Source organism: Amphiura filiformis, chromosome 7 (genome assembly GCF_039555335.1).
Source record: "Amphiura filiformis chromosome 7, Afil_fr2py, whole genome shotgun sequence".
Taxonomy (NCBI): Eukaryota; Metazoa; Echinodermata; class Ophiuroidea; order Amphilepidida; family Amphiuridae; genus Amphiura; species Amphiura filiformis.
Genome location: NC_092634.1, coordinates 57151504 through 57173005, shown reverse-complemented (window position 1 = coordinate 57173005; position 21502 = coordinate 57151504). Strand labels below are relative to the sequence as shown.

Genomic DNA, 21502 nt, shown 5'->3' with positions numbered 1-21502 from the left:
AACTGAATCAAGGCCCCATGACAGTAATATCCCAAATACACCCCCTATGGAAGACAATGACCTTTCTCTAACACAGGGAGTGTGAATTTCAAATGAAGTTACCTGAATCTGTGATTCCATTTGGAATATGTCTTTCATAGGCAGTGGCGGCACCAGGAATTTTTTTTCCGGGGGGGGGGCAAAGTGAATTTCAGGGTGGCAAAATCAACAAATATATTAAAATTGCTGCAAAAAGCGGAAATTTACGTAGTTTTGGGTTTTTTTGCCTCAAAAGTGGGAGGGGGAAAACCTGAGACAAGAATACCAAGGGAAAACGGGGGGGGAATATTTGGGAGGGGGAAAATGCGCCCTCCCCCTTTCCACCCTTAGCGCCGCCACTGTCCATAGGGGGTATATGGATTTCAACTGAATAGCCCATTATCAAATTATCTATTGCTTTTTGAATTTATTATGTGTATTTTAGGAACAGATCTATACATTGTGAACTAGCATGGCTGAACCTGGACCAAGTGGTGATGATTATAAATATGATTCTGATGAATCCTACTACTCAGAAAATGAGTACTCTGATATTGAAGGGTAAGTCGGTGTCATTGACAGAGTGACAGATCTGCAATAATGAAACTGATTTAACAACTAGGGGGGCACTCATATAAATGGTCTGTACGCATGCATGACCAAAAAAAAAGTAAAAGGGGGTGTTTTTTAGGCATGGCAATTTATGCGTGTGAGTGGCGTGACGCATTTAGAGTATAAAAAACATTGATTTTCATGAAAAAGGGTAGTTTTCTGAAACTGAACAACTTGTTTAGGGTACCTTTTCAAATTTTTGGTAAATTAGAAGTCCAAAAAAGGTACATTTTTTTCATTTTGACCAGCCAAAAATTCATGGGGTAAATTCTATATGTGACCATCCAGTACAACTGAGCCCTGAAGTCACCAATCATCATTTTTGAGATATTCAACCAAAATATTCTGCTTGAAATTAGCTTTAAAATGATGTACCGTATATCATGTTTATAGTACTTGACATTTAAAAGTAGTGAAAAATCAATAAAACAGTCAATAAATCCTTTGTTTCCTATTGTTTATTGTTAAGTTCAGTGGAGCATATCTCAATAGTGGCACTGGCGACATACGGGCTCAGTTGTGGTGGATAGTCACAAATTACTCGGTAAAACTCGTTCAGAGGGTGTTTAAAAAAATTTGGTCATACTTGTGTACACTATCATACTTGAGTGGCTGGCCCGCCCCCCCCCGCACAGTGTCAACGCCCTGATATCTTCATGGCAGAAATCGCCATGGTACGTTGAATCCACAGCCACGCATGGCCATTTTGTTCCGACCTGTTTTAATACCTGCTACTGACAATAGCCTGGTAATTGACCTCTCTGTGTGTGAGTATGTATACCCCATGAGGTTGTCTGCTTTTACACTGCCTCCACGAGTGAGTGCAGCTAGCCTATGCTGCGCTATAGTTCGGCACATATAAAATCAGAATTTTTGTCAGTTTTTGAGTTCAAGACGCACAGTTCTTTCTCAAGACGTAAGCTAACGACTATCATATCCGTTCAACACATATATTCAAGTGCAAGGAACAAAACGTGGCTTCTTTAGAATAAATAAATTACGGGAGTTATTCATCATTTTCTACCTCGGTATCCAAAGATTTATTGTCTGAATATCAAATCGTGCATAGCACATTCACATACCGATCCCGGGTATTGATTTTAGTATCTCTGCTGTACCAAGTAATTATTAGCCAGGGTTAAGTGCACAAAGACCAAAAAAAGTGATTATATCTCATTTTAAAACCAATGATCCTACAGATACGCGACCGCTGACTTTTTTGTTCCTTAAGACTAGAGGAAAAGTTTGACATATTGCACGAATCTCTATGATGATTGGTTAAAAAGAAAGAGGGTAAAGTGCACAAAAGTACAAAAAGTGTCCATATCTCTTTAAACCAATGATATTAGGCCTTGACCACCAATGTCAAAAAGAACTATAGATTGACCCAGTATAACACCCCTAACCAACCATGAAACCCTTGACCCACCACTTACTCTCAATGACACCTCTTGACCAACCATGACACCCCATGACCCACCTCCACACACCTTCACCTTCTGAGCACCTTATCATGGCACTTGAGAACCAAAGATCCAAAATAACTAGAGCGATAACCGCACCATAGCTGAACCATGTGGCTTCGACAGTATATTGTGGTAGGCCTATACCACTGTCAACCGGAGTCTGTAATGGCCCTTAATGACCTTAAATGAATTTTAAAATATTTTCAACATGTTTAGAATGTCATAAGGATCATTGGCCGGTATTCACAAAAGGAGACTAACTTTAGTCCTGGATTATCCCTAGTCCTGGACTAGTTAGTCCTGGTCTAAGGATGGTCCACGGACCAGGACTAATTGGTATTCACAAAAGCTGGACTAACTAGTTCAGGCCTAACTCGCGATCTGAAAGTTAATCCGCGGACTATCTTTTCAGATTGCGAGTTAAGCCTGACTAACGCGAGATCTAACGGTCAATCCATGGACTAATTGAACTGCACATGCATGCGCAACAGCGTCATCAGAGGCCGCACATCATCGATCGCGGGTTTTCTATGGTAGTCCGATGAAAATGTGACAAGAGATCAATCTTGAAACACCCTATACACAAACTTATTTGTCATTTATACATTAATAGGCCCACATATTTATGTTTATTTATGTGTTTTCTTTCTTGATTATAATTTATGTTTAATTTAAAGTAAGAAGAATGACTGCTAAAGAAAGTATAGGCCCTACGTTTATTAACGCCAGTGTTTCGACTAGTCCAGTGTGGCTTTGCTTATTTAGTAGGCTTAGCTTATTATAAAAGTGAGGGACGGAGGGACAGTAACAGGGGAGTTATTGCCAGGAGGAGCGGTTGTTCAGGTTTGACCATTTTTTCCTACTCGTGCTTCGTTCACCCCAATTTTCACGGTAAATATGGAAATTCTGATATGAGCTCGAGTCGAGGAGGTATGATCGATCGGAGTTGTAAAATTTTTCAACATTTTTATCAAAATTGCCTAAGAAATGGTCCATACTCCGTGTATCCGTGGGTGCTCATGATTGTTGGCAAACTTTGAAAACAACCCCTTTTTGAATATCATTTTTCGAAAATTTCAGAGGAAATAGACCCATTTCTAATTTCAATCGATTTCTCGAAACCCTCACATGTTGTTTTGGACAGAAACACGTAGGGCCTACGACTAGTCCCAATACCGATTTACTATGTGCACTGATTTCTGTTTCCCAAAATAAGAATTTCGAGCATTGCGTGCATGATGAATAATTGGATATGCACCTTTTTTACTTGATTCATAGACGAACAGCTCTTTTTTTTTTGCACCCAATTAGCGAATGTTTTGAAAAATGACACTTTCTTGTGCGTTCCATAAATCATCCCATATTTTACAAAATGTCCGATATTTGAGCTAATAACGACGGATACAGGAGTACAGGGACCGTGGGAACTGGATCCGCTCCTGGTTTAAATTGCCAGTAATGTAAAGTCTACTGCAGGAAGAGAAGTGTTTTTTTGTGGTTTAGAGGAATAGGCCTACGAACAGGCCTACTTTGCTGTGGTTTAAAATTCCCAAAATTTTTGAAATTTTGAAGATTATTGCATTAGGCCTAGAGGTCAAGCGGCTCTTGGCCCTGATGCCATCTCCCTCCCCCCGTGGGTTCAGTTTGTATTTAAAGGTAGGACGTATGACCGTTCCAGGATTTGAAAATGACCCCTATTTCACGGGGAATCGAGGACATTTGCAGCAATTTTACCCCTATTTTGCGCGAAATCAAGGAAAATTTGCCCCAAATACCTCCCTATTTGTATCATTTTGAGGACGCATTTTCATTTCACCCCCTTATTACAAGGAATCAAGGACATTTTTCCGAAATAAATACCCCTATTTTTACCATTTCAAGGACGCTTTTGAATTTCCCCCCTATTTCACGGGGAAATGAGGACAATAACGAAAACTGTAGCGGTAAAACACGGACAAAAGTCCTAGAAATACACCCTATTTTCCATTTCAAGGACAATTTTGCTCCAAAACACCCCTAATTTGGACAATCGCAAACAATTTTGTTTGGACGCATTTTCATTTCACCCCCTTATTACAAGGAATCAAGGACATTTTTCCGAAATAAATACCCCTATTTTTACCATTTCAAGGACGCTTTTGAATTTCCCCCCTATTTCACGGGGAAATGAGGACAATATTAACGAAAACTGTAGCGGTAAAACGCGGACAAAAGTCCTAGAAATACACCCTATTTTCCATTTCAAGGACAATTTTGCTCCAAAACACCCCTAATTTGGACAATCGCAAACAATTTTGTCCTCGAAAATTCCGCAGACATTTCTTGAAAAGTACCCCTAATTGGAACCATCATGCGTACACATTGTCAGTGAAGACTGGCGGGCTCCCTCCATCTGCTCATAAATTTTACAATAGACATATACGTGCGGAATGTCTATATTTTAGCTCTGGGGGAGGGTAACATGGGGGAGGGTGCGGGGAATGATTGTTATGTCACAACAGCTGAAGGGGGGTGTGCAAGCAATACTTTTGGCACTCGGACATACGGAGATTTTTGCTACACATTCATGCGGCACCTTTTCAATAAAACGCTGTAAAAAGCTTAGAATTATTGCATGATACATGTCATCTTTGTTGTAATCTGCACAGGCTTCATTAAAACAAAGGATCTCCACTTAAAATCGCACCCTTATGTTTTGTAAATAACCCAAATGTCGCTTTCTATAATTTCAACATCTAGGCCTAATTGTTTTGGTTTGTGTCTCCTCACTTCAAAATATATTTGATGAAGATGCTTTGTCTTAAAGAAACCTTCCTTCATAACCCAAATCCCTAGCATGATATCTTCATACATGTCATCTTACAATCTGCAGCGGCATTAAAACAAAGAATTTCCATCTGAAATCTCACCCTGATGTTTTGTAACCCCACATTTCACTTGGTATCATTGAACTTTTCACATCTAATTGTTTTGGTTTGTACATGTATCTCTTCACGTTTTTATTTACAAAACAGTTCAATGTTTTCTTCTAATTGTGTTCCATGTTTGGACTACAGATCCTAAGGTATTACAATGTATGTTTTATTTCTACCTTCCTTATATTTACAAAACAGTGTGATGTTTCACAACAAAAGCAGCTTTGGCGGAAACATACATGATATCAGATATTCCCTCAACTTTCAGCACACACTTTGAGTGAATTTCCTCCGTTCATATCACAAAACACTGCATACCAATGTATAACATTGCATATAAACATGATAAACAACGGCTTAGAACCAGAACTGCGTATGTCCAAAATAGACGTTTTGTTTTGCAATGATGAGTTCATTAACTTTCTGATAAATAGAATTTCAGCAAAAAAATTGTGTTTTGAAATATAGGGACAGAACACTTCTGTCAATTTTGTCATACGTCAAATAACGACTTCTGGTTAGTCCCCTCGGTAATATTCATAAACGTGAAATATATTAAATTAATATTATGTTACCCAACTTACCAAAATTCAAATGACCATAAACACACACCCACACATAAGTTATTATGGTTTTAATTTTTTTCTCTTAATTTTTTATTATCATTTTTCTCTCTGTTTTTAACATGTTTACCAGGAACATCAATATCTTAAATTTTACAGGAATGTCTCTAAGTATCGATTTTGCTGATGATAATAAGGGAACAACCCAAAAGTTCGACGAAGCCCTATAAACGAAAGTCCTTTCGTTAGGGAGGGAGGGGGTAAAAACGTCAATTTACGTTTGTAAAAAAGTAGTTAAAACATCGGTCAAAGTTGATCTTTTTTTAAGAATTTACAATATAATTTTAAAAGTAGTATTTTTTGAAGTACAATATTGACATTTTACAGTGGTTGCTTCAAAATAATTTCAAATCGATATAGAGTGCAGTACTCGCAACCTGCAATTTGTAAGTTCATTTTTTAAATCAGCTGTACCGCACCTTGATTCTTTTTTATTTGAAAATCCAGCAAGTCATATTTTTTTTCGTGCCCAAAAAGGTATGAAGAAAAATATTTTAAAATAAAATAGAATATTGGTTTCTTCCATATACGTGATCAATATCATTGCACTGTCGCACTCCTCCACATCCCCATCCACCATAGCGACGGCCCTGTATCCTATGAATCCGGGGTTGGAATTTTCGAAAATATTTGAAAACTTACGTTAGAGGGGAGGGGAGGGGTTAGGCTTCTAACGAAAGGACTTTCGTTAGAACTTTGGGTTGTTCCTAATATATCAATATAAGGTCACTGTGGGGCCAAAACTTAAAAATAGCTCCATCATGTTGTTATGTATCTCAAATTGTTCCACTCATCACAGGGAATAAAAAAGTCAATGGTCATATTCTTCTTAGTTCAGGAGTTATAAGGTCAGATAGGTCAAATTACTCCCTCAGGGACCGTTCACAAACACTTGTAAGGGGGGGAACCTGATGCAAAAAGGGGGGCCCTGAAAATTGTTGACCCTCCTAAGGGGGGGCTGAAAAAATGACCACAAATTTTCCTGGAAAAATTGAGTTTGCTTTTCTATGGGGTTGACCCATAATTTTCATGTCAAAAAGGGTGGCCCTGAAATTTTCGAGGTCTGTAAAGGGGGGGCGAAAAATGTTCGCAATAATTTTTTTTTTGCATCAGGCCCCCCCCCTTAGGATTTCTTTAAGAATACCCTACCACTGTAGATTTTCAATGGGGGTCTTTTATGAACGACCCATACACATACACTGTGAATGTAAAAAATGGTAGGGTATTCTGAAAAATAGACCAAATTTTCATAGTCATGTCCCTGTTCAGAGTTTATGCAGTCAAAGTCAAATAGAATGTGCATGCATAACCTTTGACTTATCATGTGATTTCATCTATTCTGAGGTTATACATTTCTCAAACAAATTGTTTTCCTATACTATTTCGTCTGCCCAGAGGAGTATTTTGAGACAAGTTGTGATTAAATCGGTGCACTTTGAAAATTTGGTGACTGTGCATGTGATATTTGACCTTTGACCTATTTTACTCTATAACTCCTGAACTAACCATTAGTTCAGAATGACAGTTGACTTTTTTTATTCCAAGCAATGAGAGGAACAAACAATTTGAGAGATGGATTGCAACATGATATAACAAATTTGAAATTTTGGCCCCATGACCCTTCGACCCCTCATGGGAAGCACAGGGGGCATAAAAAATGGAGAACCAATTCTAGTCTTATCAGTTGAGGCATAAGGATGCAAAAAAACATTGGTTCCACTAATCATGATGTAGCAAAACTACATCCCAAATATTACCCAATAGCGCCCTGTACTACCATGGCGAAAACAGACAAAATGTTCACTGAGTAACTACACTGCATTTTGGGCAGCTAAAGAATAATACACAAATGTCAACAAGAAAAGAGGTTACGGTTATCTGTTATCTGCTTTGGCTTAATAAATAACAAGATCAATAATAACAACTTCAAACTTTAGGGTCGGTTCATAGTGAATATTCGAAGGCGAATATTCGGCTTCGAATACTTTTTGTGACGTCAAAATATATACGGTAACGAATAAAATACGAGTTGGATCGGATTAAATATCGCTCAACTGATAGCGAGATACTATTGATTTATATGAAAGGCTCGAGGTCACCTGAATATCGTTCGAGGAACGATGATTTCAAAATCCCCAATGATTTTGACATGCTCTGCCATTTTTTAATTCACGGACCTATTTTCTCAATAATTATAAAATGCGACTTTTTTTGGTAAAAATGCGACGAATTTATGTATAGGCTTTCCACTTTTATTTAAGCTAAAATTCGCCACTCTTTCTGATTAATAAGTCTAAAGACCAGCCCAAAATACCTCAAATAGTTTCTGTATTTTACCGGAACTCATTAGGGTTACACAAATGGTGCATTGATTTAGTGGTGTGCCCCCTTATAGTGCGGTACAAGCGTACCCATTTTTATATGATATGAAAGTAAGGGACTATTAAGACGTCCAGGAAAAGGGAAATGCCTGGCAGGCAATAGCATTCCAATGCTGTAGTGATGGTATAAAGTAATGTTTTATGCAAAATTATGATATTTAGGCTTACAAACATAACCTAAATGTACAAGTGAATGTTTCCATATTAACGTAACTCTATTTAAATCGACTGATGCAGGAAAAAAAGTCTAACTCCAAATTCAGATTTATGCCTCCACCCCGGTTCAGAGGATGATTTAAGCACTTCCCACCATGCCACTGTGTTGACTTGCGGTTAGCACAGCTGTGTGAGTGAACATGACACCACTGCTCGCACATTGCATTGACGGGCATGGTTAAATTTGAATTTGGACTGATATATTTACAATAAAAACGCATTCAAAATGCTAGCCGATTTCACATTTTATGTTACCTGCAGAAGGTGTGAATTATCCTTTATGCATACATCACTTTTGTTCTGAAATCGACCAAGTAATAATGACACACGCAGAATATTCTTAAACAACATCTTTTGCACAGAATTCAATGGGATTTGAAAAGTAAAGTGGCAGTTGAAACTCTAGTGATAACACGTTTGCAGTGCATGATGGGGCTTCCTTAAATCATCCTCTGACCCCGGTTTTACATAAATAATGCTTGGACCCAGTTCTAGGTCCCCATATGCATCTGCCCCTGGCAGAGGATGTGTGAGGGTCTGGGGGTGGTAAATCATTGGTTATTGATATAAAAATGCGTTTGCTACGGAGGTTCACCCATTTTTGTCATCTTTTCCGCACTAGCGGAATTCTTGACGTTTTTGAGCACCTATAAACGATGTTATTTTGGGCGGACTAAAGATGTTATGCGTTCAGTCAAATTCATAATTATAATTAATAATTAAGAGGGCAAAATAAGTAACATGTAGGAATGGATATATAGCGCTTTGCAATGAATATCTTCATAAACTATGCAGAACAACCAAAACCACGAGCGTTGGTACCCTATCATTGCGTGTTCTTTAAAAAAAAATTCTTGTTTATTTCTATAATTTGTGAATCAGGCATTAAATCAGGCCCTAGCAATGTAGGCCTACACAAGTTCGGAACGAGACTTTTTATCTTTTGACGCGTATTTCGGTCGAATGCCAAAATTGATTGCTCAATGAATCATGAAATGAGAGCAATACTACTTTGATGATACCGATCTCAAGTGGATATCAGCCAATGAAAAAGTATTCACCGGAAATATATTTGTGGGAGTTGAATTTTGTTGAACTCGACAGATATATATTTGGTGGGTCACCGTTGGTGGTCTCATATATAACACTTGTGAGGGCTGTCATATTTGTCGTCGCTTCAATCATATCTTATGATATTTATTTTTATTTTATTTTTATTTATTTATTTATTTATTTATTTATTTATTTATTTATTTATTTATTTATTTATTTATTTATTTATTTATTTATTTATTTATTTATTTATTTATTTATTTATTTATTTATTTATTTATTTATTTATATATTTATTTATTTAATTATTTATGTATTTATTGACTTGTTTATTTATTTTTTTATTTTTTTATTTATCTATTGCCTCATTCATTTCTTGATTTGCTTTGCAGTTGAAACCTGCAAGAAGGGGTCAACCTCCGGGCCGGTTACAGGCAGGTCGTAAATGGCCCGAAAAGCAAATCTTTTTTGACTCTCAGGGGCGTAACCAGACCTGACCTTCCGGGGGCAAGATTGAAAAATTTCCCAATTTCTGATCAAAAGTTTTAGTATTTATGTTCGAGAGAAAGCTCGCTTGTCGCTTAAGCGTTAAACGGGTGGAGTCGGTGGGGTCCAGGGGCAAAGCCCAGGCGGGGTCAGGGGGGCTGAGCGCCATGAAGCTCCTGGTTTTTGGCATATTAGAAAATATCAGTGTTTCAGAGTACAAATTTCACAATGAAAGTAGTAGGCCTATAGATCTTCTTCTCTCTTTCTTTCCTTTCTCTTCTCCCTTGAGTCCCTTCCCTTTTCTCTTCTCCTTCCCCTTTTCTTCCCTCTTTTTCTTTTCTTCTTTCCCTTTCTCTTCCTCTTTCTTTCCTTTTTCTCTTCTCCTTCCCTTTTTCTCTTCTTTCCCTTTCTCTTCCCTCTTTTTTCTTCCCTCTTTTTCTCTCTTTCCCCCTTTCCCCCTTCCCAATTTTTTACTTACTCTTCTTCCAGGTTTTTTGTGTCCCGGCCCCACTGGTTACGCCACTGCTCCTATTTAGACCCATTTATACAGACATTAAATCATGACAATAGTTAAATGGAGTTCACCTATTATGATTTTATTAACTTCGTTAAAGAAATTCTCTAAATTTTGCTTACCTTGGTCAACGGGCAATACTTGTTAACAGTCGGGCAACGCTGTGAATTGTAGAAATATATCTTTCTCCGGTTCATAGTTTTATATTTGAAGCCGCATATATTTTGACGCCCAAAACGTATTCGAAGCCGAATATTCGCCTTCGAATATTCACTTTGAACCAGCCTTTAATCTGCCACCATAGAATGTTGCATTAAATTCAAATTGTATTAATTTATGATTAAATAACAAACATTTTTCACACACTTGAAATGAAGAGGCATGATTATGCTGATTTACTGGAATGGTCCAGAAAAATGTTCACTGCAACTTTGCAATCTATGTCAAATTTAGTGGTTCTTTAACATTTTATGTATCATTTGTACATTGATTTCCTTTAAAAACATTCACAAAAGAGATCTTGCACAAACATCTTTAGTCATCCAACTGGTGGTGTCAAATGTTACTACTCATCATGCTTGAAGATACCTGTAACAAGAAAGAAAGAAATAGAGTGGTTAAAAACTCATAATATTGGGGCTCTTTCTAAACAGGTCAAATTTCAGGCCCAAAATTTCACTGACATTATGATAAATATATGAGTTTTCTTCTGGTACCAAATCTCTATTTTGATAGGATAAAGTGGGAAGGGAAATGATGCTGTCAATCTGGCTATGTACATCCCTTTATAAAGTGAGTCATCACTTGGGATTGTGAGAATAAACCTGAAGTTGGAGTCATTTGGGATTTAAAACTTGAGTCAAGTGACAAATCCCAAAATGATGAGTCGAGTCCGAGTTGAGTCGTTACAAGTCTCAGGGAATTAAAACATGTTACAATGTGATTGTAGGTTTCAATTCATGTAAATTTCCAGTTTTCTCAAAACTTACTATGAAATTGAAAGAATTTACATCTCATTAAAATATCAAAATTTTATGAATTTTATGGTTCTTCTTACAAGTAACATTGATATTAAACATGTTAAAAGAAACTCACCATTTATAGATTTAGGCTAAGGCTGTAATTTCATGCTTTCTGTTCAACCAATGTCTCACAGCACATCTGAAACAACTGAAAACAAAATAGCAACATTTTAGAAATAGGTATCATCTTCAAACATTTTGAACACAAAATTAACATTTTTCCTGTGATGAAAACCAAGTTTCAAACAGTTTGTCATGAAATTTAACTTGGAATTCAGACATGTTATTATAATTATTATTATTATTGTTACCAAGCCCAATTTTAAATATTGGGCTGTTTATTGGGCAAAGTCACACACCACCTGTTGAAGATTTAGAAATATCTTCCACAGGGGAGTATGAATTTCAAATGGAATTAGCACATTAACCAACACTATTTGACACTCACTCTCCTTCTATGGAAGATTCATACTGACTCAAATGGAATTCAAATGGAGCTGCCTAATGTGTTCATTCCATTTGAAAATCTTCCACAGGGGCAGTGTGGATTTAAATGGAATAGCACAATATTACTGTGGGTGGGGTGTACGTGTGTATGCTCACAGGTGATGTTGAAAAGGTGACTATGCTGGTATGCATGGAATGGGGTGGGCATTTGGAGTGGGGTGTGTCTTAGTGTACAGTGGACTGTGCATGAGTCTATGTTGGTTTCAAATCATGCAAATTTCCAGATTTCTCAAAATTTAAAGAATTGACATCCTTTTATCATGTTTCCATTGTTCTTACATTGTATTAAACATGTTAAAAAAGACTCGCCATAAATAGATTTAGGTTAATATGGCTCAGGCCGTAATTTCCAGTTTTCAGTGCAACCAAACCAATGTAGCTTTCAGTACAACCAATGTCTTGCACCTCTGAAACAAACAAAAAAATAAAATAGATACCATCAAATATTTGAATATTTGTCCTATCATGAAAACTTACTTGGTAGCACTAGCAAGTTTTATACTGTTTTTCCATGAAATTGAACTTGTAATTGAGACATTTTGTTACCGGTATTGTAAGTTGAAATAAACCAAATTACCAGTAATATTGGGCTAAGCCATTTAAAGTCCACACTCCCCCTGTAAAAGATTTTGAAAAATTGAAACTTCGTGACACTCCCTCAGATGCTGAATCTTTATCAGAGGGTGTATGGAATTCAATGGAGCTGCCTAATGCACTCATTCTATTTAAAATTCATACTCTCCTTGTCAGTGGCGGCGCTACGGGAGAGGGGTGGGGGAATTAGCCCCCAATATTTTTCTTGCCCCCACTTTTGAGGCAAAACCACCAAAATCACGTAAATTCCCACTTTTTTGCGGCAATTTTTTGCTCCCCTGAAAAAAAATTCCTGGCGCCGATGCTGCGATGTTTGAAAAGCATCGCATCGCGCTGCAAAGTGGAGTCAGGATCGGGCTTTAATGCCTCTGTCATACTTTCCTGCCGCTTGCCGCTGCGGCAAGCGGCATGGCGTATCAGCCAATGACAAGCCTTGATTGTGTTCTTTTGTCTGCAATGCACTTGCGCCACGCCGCTAGTAGTATGAAACCAGCATAAGCGTTGGATTGCGGCGATCAGAATGACATCCCTAAAGTCCGATTCAGACTCCACAACACATTGCAGCATGATGCTATGCAGATGCTTTTAAACCATTGCGGCATCACACAATGAAATAAAATGTTCATTTTAATTTCATCGCATGATGCTGCGATGTTTTCATGTAATGCATGTTGGGTCTGCATCTCCTTTTTATAGTCATTCTGCAGACCTCGATTTAGACAATAATAACTGCGCACCATCTATTTTGAGGTCATTGTGTGAAATCGGAGGTTTTGTTTTGGGCTGAGGTATTTATACCGAGGCCCAAAAACAAAACCCGACAATTTCACACAATGACCACAAAATAGATGGTGCAAAGTTATTATTGTCATTCATTACCATCGTATCTAATATTTTGAACAAATTAAAATGGCATTTTATGTTATTTTATGCCATAAAAACACTGTTAAATATAACCAGTTTTAATCATTGTAGTGACCTACCCTACAAAAAAATCAACCAGGCGAATATAACATTCGCGCCGACAACAAGAGCTACCATTTACAAAAGCGTGACGGCATAGCGTAGGTGTGTGCGTTGCCATAACGCGTAGCTTATACACGCACGCGTGCGCAAGTCACTGTTGCGCGTCCGGAGTCATTGTGAGTTATTAATGACCTGTGCGCGGTCAGGCAATCAATTTCTTTTGATTGGATTACAGGCTTCTTGATACTAATGAGGTTATGAATTTCTAGCAGCCAATCACAAGCATGCATGCATGCAGCATGGCCACGATATCGCAACGCAATGCAAAGAAAGTTCAACTTTCATCCCCGACAAAATTTCCACCACACGATGAGAATTTTTACCGTCCAGCATGCAAGCTTGTAAAAACCTGGCTGCTCAGATTTCATAGAAGTATCGCAGCGCCACCGATGTCATCGCATCAGCAGCGACATGTAGATATACCCTAGTCATGCTAACTTTTGTTTTTTTTTAACTTCCGTGGTCCGGGTATGCGCCGGTGAATAGTGATCGCGTAGGTCGCCTACGCGACCAATGGGTCAGCCGGCTTGTTGTCAAGTGCGTTGATCAGCCAATCAGCGTGATTTGTTATTGCTTTTGCATTTACGCTCGTGTACGCGATACGCACAGGCACGACCACGGAAGTTTAAAAAAAAAAAAACTTTAGTTAACCTAACCATGTTATGATGTCCTTCTGATCGCCGTGATCCAGTGTTTACCTTTACTTGTTTATACATAAGCTAGCATTTCATGATGTATGGCAAATACATCAGGACATATACCTACGTACCTGTATGCGTAAGCTTACGTGGCATGAAAATTTAAGGTTGAAAATAGCTCTGGTTACGGCATACCTGGCTACTAATTCACGTCTATGCTTCATTACTTTGCAGACCACAGTCTCCGTTAAATCTTACACGAACGAAAATATACAAAATGCATTTTTAGATGGAAAAATTGGGCATTTTTACCCGAGTAATGTGGCGGTAGGTATGGCTACATGTCAAAATTCCAATTAATTACGGGCATTAAGGTTATACACAATTTTGCCATTTTCAGAAGCAAAATGGGATGCACGTACGTAGCCCCCTTTAAACTTATCTATTTCTGGAAATAAATATCGGAGAGAGAAAACGCAAACTACGTCTAAAAGCTGAAAGTGTAAGGGTCATTATTATGCTTGAATTTTCCACTTGGCTCAAAATGAAATGTACTTTTCAAACATTTCAATTTTTTTTCAATATCCGGAGCATCAAGATTTTTGGGAACACGGCCATAATTTCTCATTGGAAGTGGCGATTTTGTTGGGAACTTCGACGCACATTACAAACAAGTCAATAAAAGAATGTGCATATTCATTCTTGATATTGGTTGTCTCAATTTTTTTATGTAAGCTTAAAATGTTGGCCGAATTTGAAGTAAAATGGCCTCCACTTGTATGTCGTTTTGTAACCAGTAATAATAATTCCGTGCAAGATTTCATAGACAAAATTCTGACCTACATTATTTCTATAAACCCTCTTCTGCATGCAGGTGCTATTTAAATTTTCATTTCGATAGCAGAAAATTGAGATATTTGCTATTTTTCCGACTCGCTGCTGCCAAATTGTCTAGTTTCGCGATAAAAAGATACAGCGAAATCAATTTTTTTTTCGAACCATTTCACCTCGTTTCGGCTTGTTGTGCTTTGAAGTACAAACTTCAAAATTGATATAGTGATTCTATATATTTCAAGCTGCGTCATACTGTGTTTTTCTTACCTCTGATTGAGACGGGAGGCAAGCGATTTTTAGCGAGTCGCTTGGAAATTTTGGCTTATAATTAGTAGGCTAATACCGGTACTGATTGCACAGCCTTTCGAGAAAGCAATTTTTTGGCAAGCCGGGGCCGGGGGAGGGAATAAAATTAAATTTTGGCAGGTCGAAAGGAAGAATGACTTTACCTAGCACACATTAAAGGTCCGTAACCCGATCGACAGCATCATCCCCCGATTTTTTTCATTGTTGATGAGGTTTTGGTATCACATAATAGATACTATTTTTCTCATTACTATCCTGAAATTTGACGCTCCAAGTCGATGTATTTCCGGAGAAATCATGAATCACAGCGGTTTTTACAGGTTACCAGTTTGTAAACAATAAAAATTTCTTCGGATCATGGGAAGAGAAAAAAGCGAACTACGCTAAGTGTAGTCTCGCGGCCAGACTGTATGTGGCTATCACGAGGATCGACGAGTGTCAGACAGACGCAAACTGGCTGTGTAGGAGACTACGCTAAGTGCTGAGGAGACGGTCCGCCGTATATAATTAAAACAATTCCTTGATTATTTCAGTTGGTGAAATAGCTCAATTGGCTAGCGCGCCGTTCTTTTACCCGAGAGGTAGGCCTACCCGGTTCAAAACCCGGTATCGGAAGGTTTTTTTCCTCTCCATTTTTAACCCAAACTTTTTATATTCATTTGAAATGTACATATTGCAAGGGGAAATATATTTTGTTTCCTTTTTTCTGAAACGGTACGAAAAACAAAAAAAACAAAAAACCAAATATTTTCCGTTCAATACGGGCCGGGCATTGCAGCATGTCAGCATTCGTCATACGAACGGGAATTGTTGTTGTTGCATGCCTACCCAGAATGCAATTCACGTATACAAGGTATTGGATTGCAAATTTGGCTATTTATTCACATTTACGCTGAAAATGCTCTCGTTTTTTCACAAAGCAGCATAAAGGGGGAGATATTTGATATTATTATGTAATTTTAAAGACAATCCATATCCAAAACCAATAGGGTTACCCCCCTTTAAAGGGGCATTTCGTGATCCACAGCCTCATACAACCCCGAAGTTTCTCACAAGTTAAGATTTTTATACCAGTCATCCCGCTCTGGCCACATGTTTAGGCATTTTCACGCAGATCAATTCATTAAGCAATGGAAAATATTGCCAAATTTGAATTTCGTTTTAAAAGCCTACTCCCCATTAAAAAACCCACTAATTTTGGGGGATTAAAAAAAAGTTCTGTAAATGAAACAAAAGGCTGCCTCAATCCTAATTATTCATTTAATAGGCCAGGCCTTCATTTCTGAAAATAGCGGGAGCTCAGTTAGTCTCTCTCCTATGTGTAGGCCTACTGAGGAGCTTGACAAGGAGCTCAATTATATAATATCAATATTAAACCATAGGATTTTCAAGAAGTGAGCAGCTCAATAAATGCCATTAGTAAAATTATTGGGCCTACGATTTTTATATTTTATTTGACTGTGATCCGTTTTTCTATAGGCTATATACATGCCTACACTGTATATAGGCCTACCTTCTAAAATTGGCGGAATTGAACAAGCTCTAAATTTCTCATACGTCCAGCATAACCAAGGGCAACGGGGGGGGGCCCTAGCTATGGCCATACCCGTAGTGGCGGAACCAGAATTGCCCGGGGGGAAGTGAATTTGAGACGGGGGCACTTATTGCACTTGAAATTGCCGCAAAAAGTGGAAAATTACATAATTGTGGGGATTTTGCCTAAAAACTGGATGAGAAAGAAAAAATATTGGGGAAATACTGCCCCCCTCTAGCGGCGCCACTGCATATAAATAAATAAATAAATGTAGATATTTATATAGCGCTTTATGCCGTAAACAGCCTCAAAGCGCTTTACATTTATTCCGCCGTCATTAGAATATGTCGGAACCACGTTTGCAGCCTACAAGTGGCGCAGGGTCCATCAGTACAACGACTGTGACTACCCCTAACAGCTTCCCATTGCACCTGGGTGGGGGTGAGGCAAGCGAGGCAAAGCGCCTTGCCCAAGGGCGCAACACGGTGGTGGGACGGGGAATCGAACCCACGCACGTCGAGCAAGCTCTCAGATTATGAGTCCAAGGCCGTAACCACTGAGCCACCGTGCCCTCGTGCATATCCATCCATGATGCTAGAATGACGGAAGTTCTGGCGCTGAAATTCAATTTCAATATCACGAGTTTTTATCAGGGATTTTACCAAGGGAAGGCGATAGTGTAGGATTTTTGCTGATATACCAGGCAACACGAGAAAGGTGTGGCTAAATAAGGGAGTGTGTATTATAAATATTTTCCATTATCATACTTTTGACGCCGAAAGCATAATTATTTGAAGCGTACATCGTGTCAGTCACGTCACATGGTCACATTATTTTCTGTTGAAAGAGAAACGCACATGTCTCTGATTAGCTCGGGGATTAGCTACTGCGCGCTGCGTGCTGGTCTGTTGTTGTCGAGTGGAAATGGGAAATTTATGAATGAACTTCCGCAACTTTGCAACATCATCACGCAGCGGCGTAGCTGGGATTTTTTGAGCAAGACTGTAGGCCCTGGGGCGGGGCCCAAATCCACCAAATTTCCCACTGGGGGCGGGGGCCCAAATAGACAATTTTTGCCAGGCTTATCATAATCGTATATGGTAGGCCTATTGAGCTGTATTGCATATCGTTTGGATTCCCCATCTCTCTGCCCCTCCTCTCACCCTCTCCTCTCTTTTTTCCTCTTTCTCCCCCCCTTTCCCTCTTTTTTTCCTTGCACTAGGGGGCGGGGGCCCAAATAGGCAATTTTTGCAATTGCCCCCCCCCCCCGGCAGCTATGCTACTGTCATCACGGTAGACATACGCGGTAGGCCTACAAGCAGGGCTGTCAACTCTCACGCATTGGGTCACTTTCTCACGGTCTCACGCCAAGGTAGTATAATCTCACGCCTAGGTAATAAATCTCACGCAAAAAGCTGGAAAATGAGTAAAATCTCACGCATCGTCCTGAATAATTTGTTGCTCCTACCCACACCCCCCCACCCCCACCCCCACCCCCCGCTTTTTACATTCCCGAGCGCCGTGGCTCAAATATTAATGGTTCAAAATGAACATTGGAGTCGGCAAATCCTGGTACGCCTAGCTCTTTATACAGACAAATATAGTAGGCCTATCAAAATGTTGTATTTTTATATTTTCTGGTGGACTCGCGGAGAATATCATGTCATGTAGGTCCCGGCGCTGGGTTGGGGGGGGTCGCAAGGCATTTTGGTAGGCCTACCCATGCTTGATTCCGGGAGGTTTTTTAGCAGGCCCGACCATTTTTTTAAATAAACACACCTCGGGCGAGTCTCTTCAAAACATTTGTACCGCGCCGCGGGGATCAAAGTCATCCAAATTTGGCCTAATTTGACGCTTTTTGGGCTTTTTTAAGGGCACTTTTGCCAAAATGCGCCCAAAAGTTGGTCTTCGCTGTAAACCCACCCATCATAGTCGTTGAAAAGGTAGGCCTACCCCAAAACTGTGGCACATCCACGAACCCGAGGGAGAGACCTCCGCGGGTAAAAACACACCTCTAGCGGGACCAGATTTATAATTTAAAATAGGCCTACATTTTGGAAACCAGTCATCACGACAAAACGGGCCATGGCAGTGTTAATGGTATTAACACTTTGATTTTAGGCTTAAATAACGAGTGTAGGCCTATAAATTACAAATTTGCACACACCCGGGGGAACCTTCTCAAGCTGGTTTGGGTAAGGATGTGAGGCTGTGACTCAGAAAAACTACGGTACGATTTTAAACCAAATTTGAAAAAACAGACCCAAAATTGTATCAACTTTTGGACTGAAAGTTTTCGCAAATTTTTACTTTTTCGAGAAAATTATTGAAAATACCCTTCTTGAACCTAATTTTCATGACACTGAGGGTCAATAAAATCATGGCTAAAAATACAACAGAGTCTAAACTAAATGGCTGAAAATGCACCCCAAATCTGCCGCACATCCCCACGACACATTTCACCTTATAGATTTTGAAAATTGTCGCAATAAAATAGGCCCGAACTTATCCCAAATTATCCCCCGAAAAAATATTTTTATTCTCAGAGAGGATATGGGTTGATATTTTTAGCAGGGTACAATTTGTCTTGTTTTTTGACGTTGAAGTTCCAGATTCTTTTTTTTATATGTTATTATTCATTTATTTATTTATACCCCGGGATTTATACCCTGTATGGGGAAAAGTACACACGGCAGCTACAGAGAAACCACGAAAAACTCCTGTGAAGTGCATGAAAATGCCCCGAAAATGTGCCAACCGAAACACCCGAACAGGAAGATAAAATAAAAAAACTAAACTAAAAACCCAGGAAATTTCCCGAAATAAGTTCCAAATTCTTTGTCCCCCACTAAAATATATGAACACTCCCTTATGAAGTCTGCCCTCTTCCGGCTATTCTGGTAGTAGGCGTTGACAATTACCTTCATATTTTTAAGCATGTTTGAACCCGATTTGTTCTCTATTCACATTTTTAACGTTGCAAGTAACATTTCAAGACCTCTATTTGTGACAGGTATTTATTATCTTGCTAGAGATGTGCCTAAAGTTGAAATTCAATATTTCGGATCGCAAAGATCGAGATATAAAGTTGTTGAATATCAGTTTAACACCATGGATCATATGGGCGTCTTATATGAACGATTACGATAACTAGGCAAAAATGGCTGGGATACAGGTTGTGTAAATACTACATGAATATTCATGAACTATACAGATTCCATTCTTCTCTAATAATAAAGATGTCAATCACTCTCCCAGACGACAGTTGCTTGGCGCTTGTAAACAAATCGAATAATAGTGCTTGATAACAGCTAAAAAAATAGGCTAAAAACACATTTTCACACAATTTTTTCCGGATTTTTCTGCCTCCGCCAGGAGGTAGTATGATTTGAAATTTACACCTAAAATGCCGCACATTGCGCGGCATATAGGCCGATTGTACAAATTTATATTCTGACAAGTACTCTAATTTCCGCCCAATATCGAAAGCCCAATATATATCCCCCACCACTTTGCGCCATACATAAATTCGCCTATCGCCATTTCCGAATGTTCAAAAAGGTAATCACGCTTCCTCAGCATGTGGGCAATTCCAAGCGTTGCGGAATGATGCAAACTGCCTTTGTACGAATTTCTTTTTGATGCAGCAGCCAAATATGTATTAACAGCATAAGGTGAATAGCATAATGTTAAAGTATTCTTGATAAGTAATGATTAAGGAAGGAGAAACTTTTCCAAACCACCCTAATTTCCTAATTTGCATATGCAAAGTTCGCGTTGCGGAATGCTGCGCACGGGACCAGCATTTTTTGCACTAAACCCTTTTTGACAAACTCTGTGAGTTTAGTAATCTGAGATATTAAATTTGCCACTTAATGTAAAGCTTAGGATGTAAACTGACAATTGTCAGTATCGATTAAAAAAAAAATTGGGCATCGTCTCTTTATGCCAAATTTGCCGACACTAGGTCACGTTGCGGAATGATGCAAGGAGCGTTGCGGAATGATGCTGTGTGTAAAATCCCATAGAAAATGAAAAGCAGTCCATGCTTGAAAATAAAAATAAATATATCAATAAATTTGAGTAAATTGTGTTTTATATACTTAGCTACTTATGTCAGCTGACAAATATCAATATTTATCCAAAAATATTTATCACCGATTTTTTTTTAATCCGATAACTTGTGTTGCATGGTCACATTTTGAAACTAAAATTATGTCAACATTCTGCTAGTCTAAAATTCTTGGAAGTGAAATTTAGCACTATATGTTAGCCATAGAATGTAACATAACAACTATCACCATCTATCAAGAAATAATCATCACTGTTTTTATTTTATCGTAAATTTAAAGAAAAAATCCTTGCAATCCATGAATCCTTATGGCGTTGCGGAATGATGCAGGGGGTTTTGTGGAGAAATGTCACTGACAATGGTTCAGGCAATGCTGAAACATCAATTACTGTAAAGATAGTTCTGTGCAATGCATTTCAGAAAGTTTTAACCCAAAATTGTGAATATTTTTTTCAAACGGGTACATTATGAATAATGCATCATTCCGCAACGTTGCGGAATTATGCAACTTTAATTGGTCGTTACGCCGCAAATTAGACTTTTTGAAAATTATTTTTGTTTCATTGGATAGGGATGAATAAATTTGCTTTGCATTCTAGTTTCAATGAAAATCAACCTTATTTTAAAATTGCAGTGGTAATAAATGATACTTTTATGCTATGGAATGATGCTTTTAATCGTAAAA

The 21502-nt window shown here is 38.5% G+C and overlaps 1 protein-coding gene and 1 long non-coding RNA gene across 3 annotated transcripts in view; one reads left to right on the top strand and one right to left on the bottom strand.

The window, feature by feature from the left end:
* The first annotated feature begins 514 nt into the window (after window positions 1–514).
* LOC140157375 (uncharacterized) overlaps window positions 515–21502 on the top strand; it is a 47942-nt gene continuing 26954 nt past the window's right edge. The window contains exon 1 of the mRNA XM_072180551.1: window positions 515–579. The gene's annotated coding sequence lies outside the window, so the exon portion shown is untranslated. The remainder of the gene's footprint in view (window positions 580–21502) is intronic.
* LOC140156406 (uncharacterized) lies at window positions 10583–14458 on the bottom strand. Of its 2 annotated transcripts, none has more exons than XR_011859553.1 (4): window positions 14203–14458; window positions 12123–12220; window positions 11380–11454; window positions 10583–10872 (listed from the first exon to the last, which is right to left on the bottom strand). It is a non-coding gene; the product is annotated as an uncharacterized lncRNA (long non-coding RNA). The 2 variants fall into 2 exon arrangements; XR_011859554.1 differs by having other exon boundaries at window positions 14267–14457.